At 29.6% G+C, this 16,007-nt stretch overlaps 1 pseudogene; it reads right to left on the bottom strand.

Moving 5' to 3' along the window:
* Positions 1-11,241: 11,241 nt before the first annotated feature.
* On the bottom strand, positions 11,242-15,115 carry LOC131659910 (SUN domain-containing protein 4-like; annotated as a pseudogene).
* Positions 15,116-16,007: the final 892 nt, after the last annotated feature.

Genomic DNA, 16,007 nt, shown 5'->3' with positions numbered 1-16,007 from the left:
ATATTGAATGATTTGCGATTCACCTCTCTTACATATTTTCATCATGATTTTTACTATTCTTTATCATTTGGTTGGTTAATATATATTATTGTCATTTTATTAGAATGTCTATGCGGAAAAACTTTTCTAGGAAGAGATTTAGCTTTAATATTGTTAGAAAACCATGTGATAGATAAGCCAGAAAAATGAAGTGTTTGTGAAACAAATTTTGACTAAGGAATGTGCACGACAGTTTATTTGGTAGAACTAGATATATGGCCCGTGCGTTGCACGGGTATGCATATAATTATTACTTCAAATATTATTTTTCAAGGATTTAATTGGAGAATGATTTAATAAAAATTTGTATTTCCACATACAAAAGTGAATAAAAATATGAAAAAATAAAACAAATTCATATATTTTTTTCAAATAATTTTTTTAATCCTGTACGATAAAATATTTTAATATAATAAATATTTTAATCCAATTTCTTAAAAAAATATACACAAAATGTACATAAGTTAAAGAATATAATCTTGTTCAATTCAATCAACTTAAAAAGCCAATAACTTTTTTAATATAATTTAATATAAACATCTTCAATACTATGAATTAATTATAGTAATATAATTTTTTATTTATTAAATTGATTACACCATATCAATATTTTTTCTTGAATCATTTCTATTTAAATTAATAATAAACTCAATTGATTACACCATATCAATATTTTTTCGTGAATCATTTCTATTTAAATTAATAATAAACTCAAACGCATCTGTTGGATATGTTATTGGTTTGTCAATTTGTTAGTGTATCTATTTCACACATTGTGTGTAAGCAAATAAACTATATTTAATAAGCGACTTACAATTTAAGCAAATAAACTATATTTAATAAGCGACTTACAATTTAAACATTATTCTTATGTCCCAAAGATTGAAGTTAAATGACTTTACAATTTGATAGCTATTATTATATCCCAAGAATTTATGAGGTGACTTACAATTTGACAACGATTCTTATATCCCAAAGATTTATTAAGTGACTTACAATTTACCAGCTAATTCTGAGACTTCACGAAATTTTATATAAATGTTTCACCCACAGCAGTGCCCAATCGAATCACTTTTAACATAGGTTTTTCAAAGTAAATATAATTGTTATTATATAATATGCTTAGCCTGCAAAAACATATAATGCATTTTACATGAAAATAGAATAAATGAGTATGAAGTTTAACAATAAGATAAATAAATTTATAAATAGTTAATAGAAAAAAATTCTTACCAATTGAAGTTGTTATGAGACATGAAAATCCTAGAAAAGAACAAATAGGTGAAAAATGGTAGCAAATGAAATTGGTAAATAATGAATGTAGAATTAAGAGTGGTTATGAAAATGTGTAAGAATACAAAAAAAAAACATACTATTTTATAACCATTTTCATAGACTCTTTTATTAATACTATTATTATGACCTCTCACTTTTTAGTAGTTAATTATTTTACCAATTAATAGAAAAATAGTAACGGATAAACACTAAAATAAAATTTTGATGATATTCTTAATGAAGAGTTAAAGAGATGAAAAAACCGAAAAACTAAAAAGTGATGGTTGATTATGGAATATAACAGAGATTATTATAGATATATAATATTTTCCACCAAAATGACTATTACAATTAGAATTACAATTAAAATTAAAGTAATAATAAATATAGAAAATAAAGTTAAAATATAGGACTATTAATAATAATAATAATCTATAAATTATTTAAATTAATTTGTATAAAATATAGAGTTGTATAACATATTTATTATTATTATTATTATTATCATTATTATAACTATTATTATTATTATTATTATTATTATTATTATTTTATTACTTATAGTAGTGGTATCTGAATTTAAATTATTAATATTATTACTAATTTTAAAATTAAAAAAATTAATTTAATTATTTTTATATTCAATGATAATTGGAGTTATAAAGATAGGAATATGCTTTTATGAATGATAATTGTGATATAAATTATAAAAAGTAATATTGTAGGAGTTTTTTTAAGTTAATGAAGATAAATATCACAATTACTATTAGAAGTTAAATAAAATAAAATCAAACAAAGATATTACTGAATAAAATTTGTGCAACGAACGGGTAGTTTACCTAGACAATTATTATTATTATTATTATTATTATTATTATTATTATTATTGTTATTATTATTATTATTATTATTATTATTATCATTATTATTATTATTATTTATAGTAGTGGTATCTGAATTTAAATTAATACTATTATTACTAATTTTAAAATAAAATAAAGTAATTTGAAATTTTATAATATTCGATGATAATTGGAGTTTTAAAGGTAGTAATAGGCTTTTATGAATGTTAATTGTGATATAAATTATAAAAAGTAATTTTAAATTTCTTTGAAAGTTTTTTTTGTTGCAGAAGTCTTTTTAAATTACATATTAAATTGTATAGAATATTAAAAGGAATTGGAAGTTGAATATGAAATGTATAAAATATAAAATTAAGTAAAATATAATTATTATTATTATTATTATTATTATTATTATTATTATTATTATTATTATTATTATTATTATTATTATTATATAGTTAGTTGTGTTAATATAATTTATAGAATTCCATAGGTCTTACTGTATAAATATAAAAAATTGTTATATTAATGTTAATTTGTATTTAAAATTTGAGTATTATTATATAATATGAAAAGAATTTTTCTTAACTATTTATTAAAAACAAAAAAATTACATAATATTCATATTTTTTAAAATATAAATTGCAAATGATTTTTATTTTTATGAGTTTTTATTTTATTAATTTGCTAAAAAAATTAAATTAAATTTATGGATTTTTAAATTTAAAATGTCTTAATTAAAGTCAAATATAATATTATTATTATTATTATTATTGTTATTATTATTTAATAGTGTTAGCAAAATATTATAAGGTTATTATTATTATTAAATAAAACCAATAGTTAACAACAATAGTTATATTCAAATAAACAATAAAAAAGAAAAAGAAATTATAAAAGTAAATAACGAAATATTATATTGATTCTTAAAATAAATCATTACATAACAATATTGATAAAATATTTAAATAATTGATACATAGATTAAGTTGAGTCAATGACAGTTAAAAATTCATTTGTTCAAACTTCTTCCTCCAAATTTCATTTGATCCTTCACCATAAAATGCTGCACAAATATTCCTCCATAATTTGACCTTCCATTAGAGTACCATCCATAGAACCTGAAAATTCAGCTTCAATGACCTTAAACTCATTGAACCCACACCTTCAAATCAACACAAAACCATACACAAAAACTTTCTCAACCTTACCTTCAAATTCTGTACAATTCCTTCAAAATAACCTATCACACGTGTTCATCATCTTCACCAAACTAAATTCACCTGCAGATTTTAGAAAGAACAACACATCAGTTTCAAATCGGATTTCACATCCACACACTTTCATCACCTACAAACCGAATCACAAAAACAAAACTCACCTGTGAATTTCAAAGTTTCACACAGCTTCAACGATTCGGCTTCAACTTTGCAATCCTTCTGCAATTAAAAGACAATTAAAATATAAGTGAGAACTAAGAAAAAAATAATAAAAATATCAACACAATAGAAAAAGAAGATCTCATTTCCATATGGACTGTGAAGGTAAATAAGACATATTTATATTGAATATTTTTTTAATAATTAAAGAAATTGAAAACAAATTGATGGGTTACCATTTTATCATCAAGGACATTTAATGAATTACCGTTTTATTATCAATATAATTTATTAGAAGAGTTACAAATAATATTTAAGAATAACTTTAATTTTGTAATCATTATAATTAAAATATGTTTATTGTTCAATATTTCTAATTTGAACACTTGTTTTTAATTTTTTTTATTATAGAAACAAAAGATGAAAATTAACAAAAGAATTATTTGTGAATAGCATAACATGTCTTTTTTATTTTTTATTTTAAATTTTTATTGAGTAGTAATTAAAAATGCATTTATTTTTTTTCATGTATAATATATTATTATCAACATATTTTATTAGTTGCAATTTTAAATAAAGAACTAAATAATTTATTATTGTAATTATCAAATTTAATTCATAATAATAATTTTGTAGAAGGATTTAAAAGGTGAGAATTTAAATAATATTGTAGAAGGATTATTTAATAGGGACTTTTTTGGGCTAAAATTTTATATAGACATTTTGTTTTAAAAATTAAAATAAGAGCTATTAATAGAAAAATTAAAGATTTTATATTAAAACAATTGAGAATTATAATAATGGGAGTTACATAATAAAAATATAATTTAAATATTTATGTGGTATTATTATTTATAGTAATATGTGATATTATTATTTATATTTTATAAATTACATATTTAAATTATTATTTTTGTAAAGAATGAAAATTCTATTATAATGCCACATCAGCATTAGGGTTAGAATTGTGTCTAGGGTTGTCATCATGACAACCTTAGATTTATATTAAGTAGATGTGTAAGTGAACTCATGAAAGATTTATCCAAGTGAACTTCGGGTAGTTCATATAAACTGCATTAATAAATAATTATTCATTAAATTGATAATTTATCATTATTAGTTATTAGGTATAAAAAATAATTAACTAAATATTAATACTCCAACATGGTGGAGATGTGAGTTGTGACATCCGTAATTTTTCTTAAATTAATTTAATTATAATTTAAATTATTTTATTGGAATTATTGTGGCTTTTCTCTAAAAATTGTGGAAAATAATAGAATTGGGCCGAGGTAGTGTTTAGTAAAAAGAGGGGTGTTAGTCACAAGGCCTTTTTACTAAAATATATTATTTTTCATAAAAGAAGGAAAAGAGGAAAATTGGAGAAAGAACGTGAAAAGAGCAAAAGAGGAGAAGAGAGCCAGAACGTGAAAGTGCAGAAGCAGAGAAAGAGGAAGAGTTCAAGAATTTGGCTAAGGTAAGGGGGAACTTATCTGATTAACATCTATTATCGGGTTAGGGGTTAATAGCATAGAATAGATGTGGAAATCGTATCAATTGAGTCATATGATAGATTTAGGGATAGAGTTAATTGTGTGATATTTGATCCCTTTGTTGAATCCATGATGTGTATGATGTTATGGTGTCAATTGATGCGTGAATTGTGTATTCTAATGTGCCATTTGTGTTGTATGTGTGGTTCATTTTCTGAAACTCGTACTGGTGTGATTTTGAGGGCATTTGGGATGTGTAGAATGCTGTTTTCTGCAGGTTGGGGTTTCTGAATTTACCGGTTCGCGCCGCGTCTAAGGGTGGGCGCCGCGAACAGAGGGGCAGAAAGCTAGGAAGTTATGATACGCACAGGTCGCGCCGCGTATCAGTGTTGGCGCCGCGAAGGCGTAACTTTTCCTCGTTTCGCGTCGCGTGCATAGGTTGCGCCGCGAACAGCTTGGCAGAGAGCCAAGGATTTTTGAGACGCTCAGTTCGCGCCGCGAACTGAGATGGCGCCGCGTGCTGTTAGTGTTTGGGATATTTTAAAAGTTCAATGACGCATAACTTTTTAACCGTTGGTCCGTTTGATGTGTCGTTTCGAGCTAAACGAGCATTCTAAAATAATCTATATGATGATGATTGATTTGTTTTAGAATGATGCGGATACATGTATGCTAATTTAGATTGATGATGATGATTTATGCGAAATACGTGTATGTTCTTTAATGAGGACGGTGATGATTGAATTGTAATTGAATGATGCTAATATATATGAACATACATAATGATTGATGATGATGATGATGATGATATAAGTATGTTGTATATGTTGCATTCATTCATATTCATTGATGATGCTGTATCCATGATGATGTGTTGGATCAGTGAAGAGCATGATTCCCATTGTGTGGAATATGTGCTGGCAGGGCCGTATCTTGATGATGTTGGATCGGTCATGGGTTATTCCCATTTGATGATGTTGGTACCACATGCATAGTGTCAGTTCATACATATGCATATTTTATAACATGATTGGATGCATTCCAGTGTTGTGAATATTGACGATGTGTTGGTTGATTGTTTGTGATGATGAAACTTGTTGAATATCTGTTTATGAAACAATTGGATGAACGATGCAACTGTGATGTGTTATTGCTTTATAACCTTATAACATTCGTTAATTATGATGAGGCTCACCCTTACATGTTGTCATTTTCAGATTGAAGATAGCGGCTGTTCGACTCGGTGAGGATTAGCTCATGAGTCAGTCTTTTAGTTAGCGTCAGGTGTCATGCTCTAATAGTTGTAACACTGGGGACGCGATGTTTAGAGTTCATGTTCGATAAATCTAGTTACGTTTTGATGTTTTGAAGGATAAGTTTTAAAGATGTTAAACTTAGTCTGTTTGATTTAATTTCCGCTGTATTAACATGAAACATTTTAATTTATGATAATTACCCTAGTGAATGCATGACATGGCTGAATGATGTTTATTTATTATGAATTGTGGCACCCTTATTTTCATGTACTCTGAATACTTGTTTAAATTGCCGCGGGGTTAGTAAGGGGTGTTACATGAGTGATATGCAAAGCTATCATTTCTACATTCAAGTCAGTTAGAGAATGGAAAATAAGGTGAGAGTGAAAATAAATTTGAATACATTGAATATCCTGTTTTATCTTTATATATCAAGGACAGTTAAAATTGTTCGCACGTGATGTGGTGTAATGTGGGAAGATTCGTTTGATTGAATCGGACAATGATTGACAAGTTGAATGTCGGAAATGCCCGCCTCTGACTTAGCGGAGATCTACTAGTTATGCGTGCCTCTAAACTCGAGGTTCAATCTTAGGACTTTTGCTATGGGCTTTGCAAATGCCTAGAGGTGTTTGTCTCCCAATCTCTTGTTCTTATTCTGTATAGTGAGGGTTTTGCCATATACATCTCTAGGTTGGTTATTAAAAGAAGTAAATGCATAGTTTTGATGGGACGTTATTAGCTCTGGGAAAATATGCACTAAATGTTTTCCGTCTTGATCAACAACGTTTCACATGAAAGTTGTAACACTCTTCTAACCCACAAATAATATTCGTAATATAATACGAACTAAATAAATCAAAACATCCACACAAGGGTGTCACCTTCAAATAAGCTTCACAATAACAAGTTTTGCTCAGTAATACGGGTTCTAAAAAATTATATAAATCATACACTTCTTTAACACAGCAATAATAACATCACTTTCTCGCAGCGGAAATCATAGTCTAAAATCATCTATATAAAACTTCATAAAAACATCACTCATACCTCATCGGTTGCGATCCGTTAACCAGAACATCATAATACTTATAAAAGTAATTCATCATGTTAAACAATTAAAGAAGAGCATAATAGTTCCAAAAACACACGATCCTGAGCCCGACGTTATGTATCATAGAAAGACTCCCTTTATTTTAAATCAAACGCAAAAGAACTCCATGAAGCTATCCTCTAACTTAGGTGGACTAATCCTGATTACCTGCACGTTGCCCACATGGAGACAACATTTAAACAGTAATAGTGAGTATTTCATAATTATTATATAAGATATAAGGAATAAATATAGTAGTAGTACACAATTAATCAACAACCACACATATACCGATACATGCGTATTGTTGAGAATCAAGTGTGAGTGTGGTAATAGTCCCACATTGGAAATGCATGTGGTGACTTGAACATATATAAGTGAGAACCCACTCACCTATAACCTTAAGGTTTTAGGTGGAGAAATGGTGTGTCTCCCACAAATGTGTGTTACTCAAAGGAATGTCCTAAAAATAAACAATGCTCCCGACTCGATCCTCCCCCGTAAACAAAGCAGAGAGAGGTGGGTTCTCCCACTTTTATTTAAACTTGTTTCAATAAACATTCTAAAATGGCATTTTGAACTTGACTATCAAAACTTAACCACATATAACACTTAACCACATTTTCGCTTTCACCATATAAATCACTTATACATAAGTAATTGAGGATAAATGATTACTATTAAGTAAGTGTTAATTAAGTTGTTTTCAAATGCATCACAAGGCTACTATCACAACTTAAATAAGTTGAGCATTGCTGAACGAGTAAAACACAAACTGTTCATTGGAAGCAAATTCTGTGCCTTTCATCATTCTTTGCTCTCATCATGGAACTGTCAAGGATCTTTTGTTGAGGATGAAAGCTTTACACTTGTCGATTTTCAAAGTTGTCACTAAATTGTGAACACCCTCCTCTAGAGCATTCTGCAGCGTCTGCAAGGAAAACGTCTGTGGGTTTTCAGCAGCTTTTATGGCTAAGGCAACTCCAAGATTTATCGATTGTGAGGTCATCTGCACCAAACGTTTGGCAAGTGGGAGCAAAACATTCCTCGGCCACCATCAAGTGCTTCCTCAGCTGGGTGTTTCCATTCATCAATTACCCATCCATAGCTTCGGTCAAACAGAAGCCGCTTTGAGGATTGTCTAGAGCTTTGAACATTGACTCTGGAACTTGTGGATTCCATCTTTCTCACTAGTCTAGGAAGGGCTTAAAGATAAAATAAACTCTTGTATTGATAGCAAGAAACAAAGGTCACACTCGTTCGTGAAAAACCTCGCACAACTTTTTTTTTCTTTTGATCATTATTATAGTTTGACCTAACTCATCCTTATAAAACTGGATGGTAAGGTGAGTGTCCCTCTATATATATTCTTTCAATGCTCTATCTCCAACCAATGTGGGACTTTAGAATCTTCCTAATACACCCTCTCACGCCCAACACTCTTTTTTTTGGGCTTGGTGCGTGGATATTAATGGTGAGCGGTCCATGGTCCGATCGATAGGCTCTGATACCATATTAGAGTTTGACCTAACTCATCTTTACAAAACCGATTTTGTAAGGATGAGTTAGGTCAAAATCTAATATGTATCATCATGCTTCACATAATTACTCATACCTGCACATCATCTATTCACAACATCATCATATAATTCAATCACATTCATCATTTAAATCATCATTCACATCATGCAATGTCACAAACAATGCAACACCAATAGACTCATGCATGTGGTACCAAAACTTCACTGATGACTCAGTCATCGTTCTCCAAAGATACCCACCAATAGGATTGATTCCCGCTTGGAACCGGAGTACTTCATAATATCGCACCCAATCCACAAAATGAGATTGAGACCATCACTGGACCATATATCCTGCAAACATCACTGGACTATCGTCCTACAAATATGTCATGAATGTATGATGCACAACTTCACAATAATCAACGACCACTGCTAGTCAAAATGGCAGCATCATTCATTTATTCATTAAAATTATATCATCTCCTCAATCATACAAACATCACAACCGTCTCGATTAACACAACCCATACTCCACCTCATACTGTCTCTTTTATTTTATTCTAATTAAATAGTAATGCTAACTAGAACTATAATTATTTTATTAATCTAACTAATACCTTAATTTCACTACCCGACATACATCACATGTCACTTAAACGTCACCTATACTCATCGATAAATCACAATGACTCATATAATCACACAAAGCAACCAAATATTAGATTAAATAATTAAATCTAATTTTCAGGGTGTTACAAAAGTTCTGACGTGTGTTCCTATGTCAGATTGTAATGTTGTCTTTTCCATCCTAGGATACTCAAGTACTTTGAACAGCTCTAGATGAGATCTTGACTGTTGGTGGTGTAATTCTCACTCTCCGACGGGGTAGATCGCATGGTTCAGTAATGCTGAAATGCATAAAAGAGATTAATGTGTAGAATCTTGTTTTACGATTAATAGGTGCTAGATCCATGATTTTGGGATTGACAAAATTTTGTTAAAACATGGTGCTTGAAAAAGATGTTAAATAAGATGTGTTATAACATCTTAATCTCTTGATACAACTGAATATAAACTTACATTAAAAATCAGATATCCTGACTGATGTCGTGACATTCTGAACCAAAATTTCATAACAAGCTATAAAACAATCCTACCCTTACCCTCTAGTCAAATAGTATCTAAAAAAATGGGTACCTACATATAGAGAAAACAATGGGTAGATTGTATCTTTAAAAAAAGGGACAAAAACAATGGGAGGAGTCTTGCGAGTCTCTTTCTTCATATATTTGAATGTGTAAAATTAGGTGTAATTAATACATGTGTTGTTTAATGATGTTGTATTATTTTAAAATTTATATGTATATTTTTATATAATAAAATAAATAAATAAATATTATTCAAGACAGGGTACTAAAATATGAGTATCATACTGCGCATGTTGCGGGTGATTAGTTGTTGTAGTAAGAAAGCTTTTCATGTAGATGGATGTGTCAAGTATTGGTAGTTTAGATCTAGAAATCTTATTTGCTTGATTTTCTTAATTTAATGGAAAATATGGTGGTATTTGCAAATACTATGACACTACCGTTGGTAATTGTCGAAGGGGTATAAAGTTTTTTAGAAATAAATTTGTAGTTTGATTTGACATATGTGATTCGTTATAGAGTTTAGGATTGTAGAGTTTAAGAAGAAATGTTAAATATTGCATTGGGCTTGCATTTGAAGCCATTAACTTGTTGCACAAGAAAAGTTCCGGTGGAAATCTTGCCTTGAAAGTAGATATCTCTAAGTTTATGTTTGGTTTCACGTTTGAGGTATTTAGAATTGATTCTTAACGTTTAAAATTGATTTTAATGTGTTTGATTGATTTCAAGTAGAATTGATTATGCTTTTCAAAAATGATTCTACTTTAAGTTAAAATTTGTAGTTTTTGATCAAACCTAATTTTTACCCTAGAATTTATTACACAATCATTTCCCTTAGTTACAAAAAGATTTCTTGCACTGTTGCACAATCATTTCGGTTCTATAACATCGTAAGTAGCTGGCATATCTCGTGCACTTCAAATAGACAGTAGGGATCAAAATTGTTAATGGAAAATTTTATAAGAATTATTCTTTAAAGAAAATTTTTATAAGGACTAAATCTAGATTTTAAATTATTTATAGAGACGAAAAACATTTAACCGTAAAATATAACCAACACAATTATACCCTTAAAGATAATACCATCTTAAATTAATTTAAAACGGATTATTACGAAGTTAATATAAAAATAATAATGTTACAACTCAATAATAGGAAAAACAAGAACAACTACATTGGAAAAAATTTCTTTATTTAATTGCTCCATCTATGCTAATTATCATATCCAGAGATAGCTTTAATATTGCAAATAATGAAAAAATAACACATACACAAAACACTAATACACCCTTGTTTTCCAAAGATACTTGATTTTCTATCACCCTTTCAACCTCATTCCTGCAATATTTAAATTCAAAAAAATTAATTAGTTATATAATAGCAAATTAGCAATCATCATAATCCAACTATCTCAAATACTTGATTTTCAATGATAAAAATCATATTATAATTTTTCTCAAAAAATATAGTCAGGTGGTATGAGTTGAGAAACTGAAGTGTTACAAAAATTTGAAAGATAAAAATCATATTATGATTTAACTATTTTGAAATTTTTCTCGAAAATATAGTCAGGTGATATGAGTTGAGACACTGAAGTGTTAAAAAGGAAGTTTTAGATCTCGATTTTCCATGAAAAAACCTAAACCATCGGATTAGCCCTAGAGGCGCACCAGATCAAGGCCGACTACTAAATATCGTAAACTCACCTCAAAACCGCATTGTCTCTAAGTATATGATTCAATTGCTCTAAAAAATAGAATTTCCAAGTGATTCAATTGCTCTAAAAAATAGAATTTCCAAGAATCAAGATCTCGAACATCTTTCATCTGCAAAGAAAAAAATTATTACTAAAATGAATATAGAAAGAAAAATAATAGTGCATTTTCATAATTTATATATATATATATATATATATATATATATATATATATATATATATATATATATATATATATATATATATATATATATATATATATATAAAATAATCAAGGAAGAAATTTAACATACTATAGTTTCTTGTCTGGAAAGGAACCTCCTAATATCCTCTTTGATCATTTGCAGAACTATATCGGTTTCGCTTACCTCTTTGCCATACTCTTTCAAAATTTTAACATATCTAGAATGAGTAATGATATTCTTACACCATATTTATATACCAATAATTACACCAAATACTGTTTACCGTATTTATACGGTGAACAATGTTTTTAAAAATAAAATAATAATATTTATAAAAAAATATTTTTAAAATTACAGACAACACTGTTCATGTAGGGATGTGCATTAACCAACTTCATTAATGCATTAACCAAGTTTTTACACTGCATTAACCAAGTTTTTACACTGCATTAACCAAGTTTGACGACTGCTAAAAAATATTTTTAGTACCTGGATGTTGCATTAGCCAACTTCATTACTGCATTACCTAAGTGTTTACACTGCATTAACCAAGTTTGGTGACTGCTAAAAATTATTTTTAATACCTGAATGTTGCATTAACCAACTTCGTTACTGCATTAACCCAGTTTTTACACTGCATTAACCAAATTTAATTAATACTATTCGTACACTCATGAACAGTACTTTACAGCAGTCACCAAATTTGATTAATGCAGTGTAAAAATCTGGTCAATGCAGTAATGAAGTTGGCTAATGCAATATCCAGGTATTAAAAATAATTTTTAGCAGTCATCAAACTTGGTTAATGCAGTATAAAAACTTGGTTAATGTAGTAATGAAATTGGTTAATGCACGTTCGTACATGAACAGTGTTGTCCGTAATTTTAAAATAAAAAATATTTTTTATAAATATTATTATTTTATTTTAAAAAACATTGTTCACCGTATAAATACGGGGAACATTGTTTGGTGTAAGTATTGGTGTATAAATATGATGTAAGAATAGCATTACTCATCTAGAATTTAAGTCCTCTAAATATTGCTCCAAAACCGACAAATTTACGTCGAGATAACGTACTTTCTGCATTAGAATCTTTAAGACAGTATCCCCTGGCATCCTGCCAACTTGTTGAAGGATTTCTTCGATCGGATCGGGAGTATATATGTTTACTGTTTCATCATTCGCAGAAGAGGTTTCTGCAGTAGAAGTATCAGAATCGATTTTCCAAATATCGTCATTATCATCATCGTGCTCGAACAAGTTACGATCGGACAGTGATATTGCTACCTTCTTTTCATCGTTTTCTTGAGCATAAATCAAATCCTCAAGCATTTTCTCAACGACATCAACACCATAAACTTCAACTATGCTCAATTTGCAATAAAAATTGGATCCATAATGACTTCAAAGATTCAATTTTAGATATCAAACCCATTTCGGTTCCTGAAAAACAAACTGTTGCGCCTGTTTCACATTCGAGGCAGTGAAATTTCCGAGAAATATCCAAACATCGGTCAGATAAACCAAACCACCATGCAATTTAAAATCCTTTAAGTTAGAAGAATAATGCTCAAAGTTAGCTATTTCTTTCGTATCCAAAGTTTCTTCGGCAAGTCCTATAACAACGAATTTCTCTTCCGTAGAACACAGATTTCGAAGATATTTGTCTTTGTCTCTTGTTAAGATATTAAAAGCTCCTTGTTGAAAGTATTTGTGGGTAAATATTTTTTATATATCGTGTCCACATGGATTGGTTTAATATCACTGCCGTTCTATAGTCTGATTATTTTGAGTGAGTAAAAATAGATGGTTTTGTTGTATTATCCTAAATTGACTCTTAAACACAAATAATTATTAAAACAATAATGCTAAAAATTAGTCAACAATAAAGGAGGTATGTTGAGCTTTAGGGTTCATCAATCTATTCATATGCAATTTATTAATTAAATTGTAAGTGAACCATCGTTTGAATTATTATCTTCACTTATCCTCAAACTTAATCCCATGTCTGCAGGTCAAGTTAGATAACCTTTTACCATTACGAGATTCAATCTCTCAGAATATCAATATCGATAAGAGTAATAAAGCATGATAATTATGAAAACTCATTCACAATTCCATCTCTGCAAATTATGACTGAATCAATATAGTAACCTAGGGCAAAAGTTTGAATCTTTTCTTTCGATCAAAGATTCAACAATAATTTAATATAAAAATAAGTTTTCTTATTGATAATAAATTCAAACAATTGTTCACAGGAATTAATCAATGGTATTGCATGATCATAGGTTAACTACTACCTTAAACTCAACACAAGAGGATTAGCTCTCCATGGATATGAAGAACACACAAGGTTTGACTGAGGTATTCATCATGATCAAGAGAATCTCTTCAATTGATGTAGAATCCACCTTCAATTGTTGCCCTCTGCTTCAAAATCGAATTTCTCTCCCAATTTCGTTCACCAATAATTGCACACCCATAATGACGGCAAGGGTTTCTTTTTATAATAAAAAATCCTGATTCTTCGGGCTCGCGGCGCAATACGTTTTCCCGCGACGCGGCCCAAAACAGTGAGTTTTGTGCGGCACAACCTCTTACTCTTGCGGCGCGGCCTTGCTTTATCTTGCTTCTTTGCTTTGCTTCCAATTATTCCAGCTTTCTTTCCTTTTGATGCTCTTGTAAGGCTACTTTTCAGCTCCAAACCTCCATCAATACTACCCAAAGTGATTCGATTTGCTTCACAACTTGAACTAAACTTATAAGGTTCAATTCTTACCGAAAAACCAATGAAACTACCATAATTTCTTAAGTTTAGAATAGAAAAATAGTTATACTAACACACGAAAATACCATAAATTTACTCCTAACACTCCTTTAGTATCTTTGTTAGAAGCTAAAACTTTTGCTCCTTTCGACGATGAAGCATAATTGTATTCATCACCACCCGACTTTATTTGATGTATTACACTTCCGCATGGACTAGTACTCCAATTAGTTTTAGAACTAACTGCCATGCTCTTGAATTCTTCGAGACCGAGTGGCACGGCCGCAGACAATCGATCAATCTTCTTAATAGAAGATTCAGATCTCTCAACTACGTGTTCCTTTCTAATCGATAAAATGTACTTTTCTTTACCGCTGTGCTCAAAATCGTCCATGTAAAATCATCAGTTTTAGAACCTACGGAGCATAAAGTATTAGAAGGAGTGTAAGAATCAATCCATTTATTCAAATATTCATCATCGGATTCGAAGTTTTTGCTGCCCGTGCTCATTTTCTTTGACTCGAACTTCCTCAGAAACATTTGCATATAAAGAATATGCATGTTAAATAAGAACGAGTTTGATTTGTATGCTTTGTCAGTATAAAAAAAATCACAGATGCATTCAATCACTTTCTCACGGCGAAGATAATTGTGGAGATATTATAGGAACTAATTTAAATAAAGTAATAGAATGATGAGATGTGATCGTGTAACACGTCAATCACCGATGTCAAACCAGAAATTTCATCGCGAGTCCACGAAGGTCACGACTCTGGACCACATAGATATAAAATTTGATCTGCAGACATACTAGAAATTTCAAGTTATTGGAAAAAATTTGTTGGATCACGATTTTATCAAGTTTGCCACCGAAGAAATTACCGGGTCTAGTCGTGGATCAGTACGCTTTCTTTAAGATGTTTCGCGGTACTGCCAAAATTATGGAAAACAGCTCTTGATAACCACGACGCCTCCAAAATAAAACAACTCAGTTCTATATTATACGATTTCTACTTGCACGGTAGATAATCAGTCTAGAAATACACCCTTAGATGGTACTAAGACCATTTAAATATGATATAAATACCATCTTAGTATCTGGTATAACGATCAGTCGTAGTAATTTCTCAAACCAAGAGAAATCTCAATAATTCTCTAAAGAGAATCCAAGAAAAAATTATACTTGATAAATTCTCAACTCAAACGAGTAGAAATTAACATTATTCTCTAAGGAGAATTCAAGAAATTACTCGGAAAATTCAACGAGTAGAAAGAAAGGGGGAGAA

Source organism: Vicia villosa, linkage group LG3, assembly GCF_029867415.1.
Source record: "Vicia villosa cultivar HV-30 ecotype Madison, WI linkage group LG3, Vvil1.0, whole genome shotgun sequence".
NCBI lineage: Eukaryota > Viridiplantae > Streptophyta > Magnoliopsida > Fabales > Fabaceae > Vicia > Vicia villosa.
Note: the sequence above shows the minus strand (reverse complement) of the source record. Positions and strands in the feature narration are given on the sequence as shown.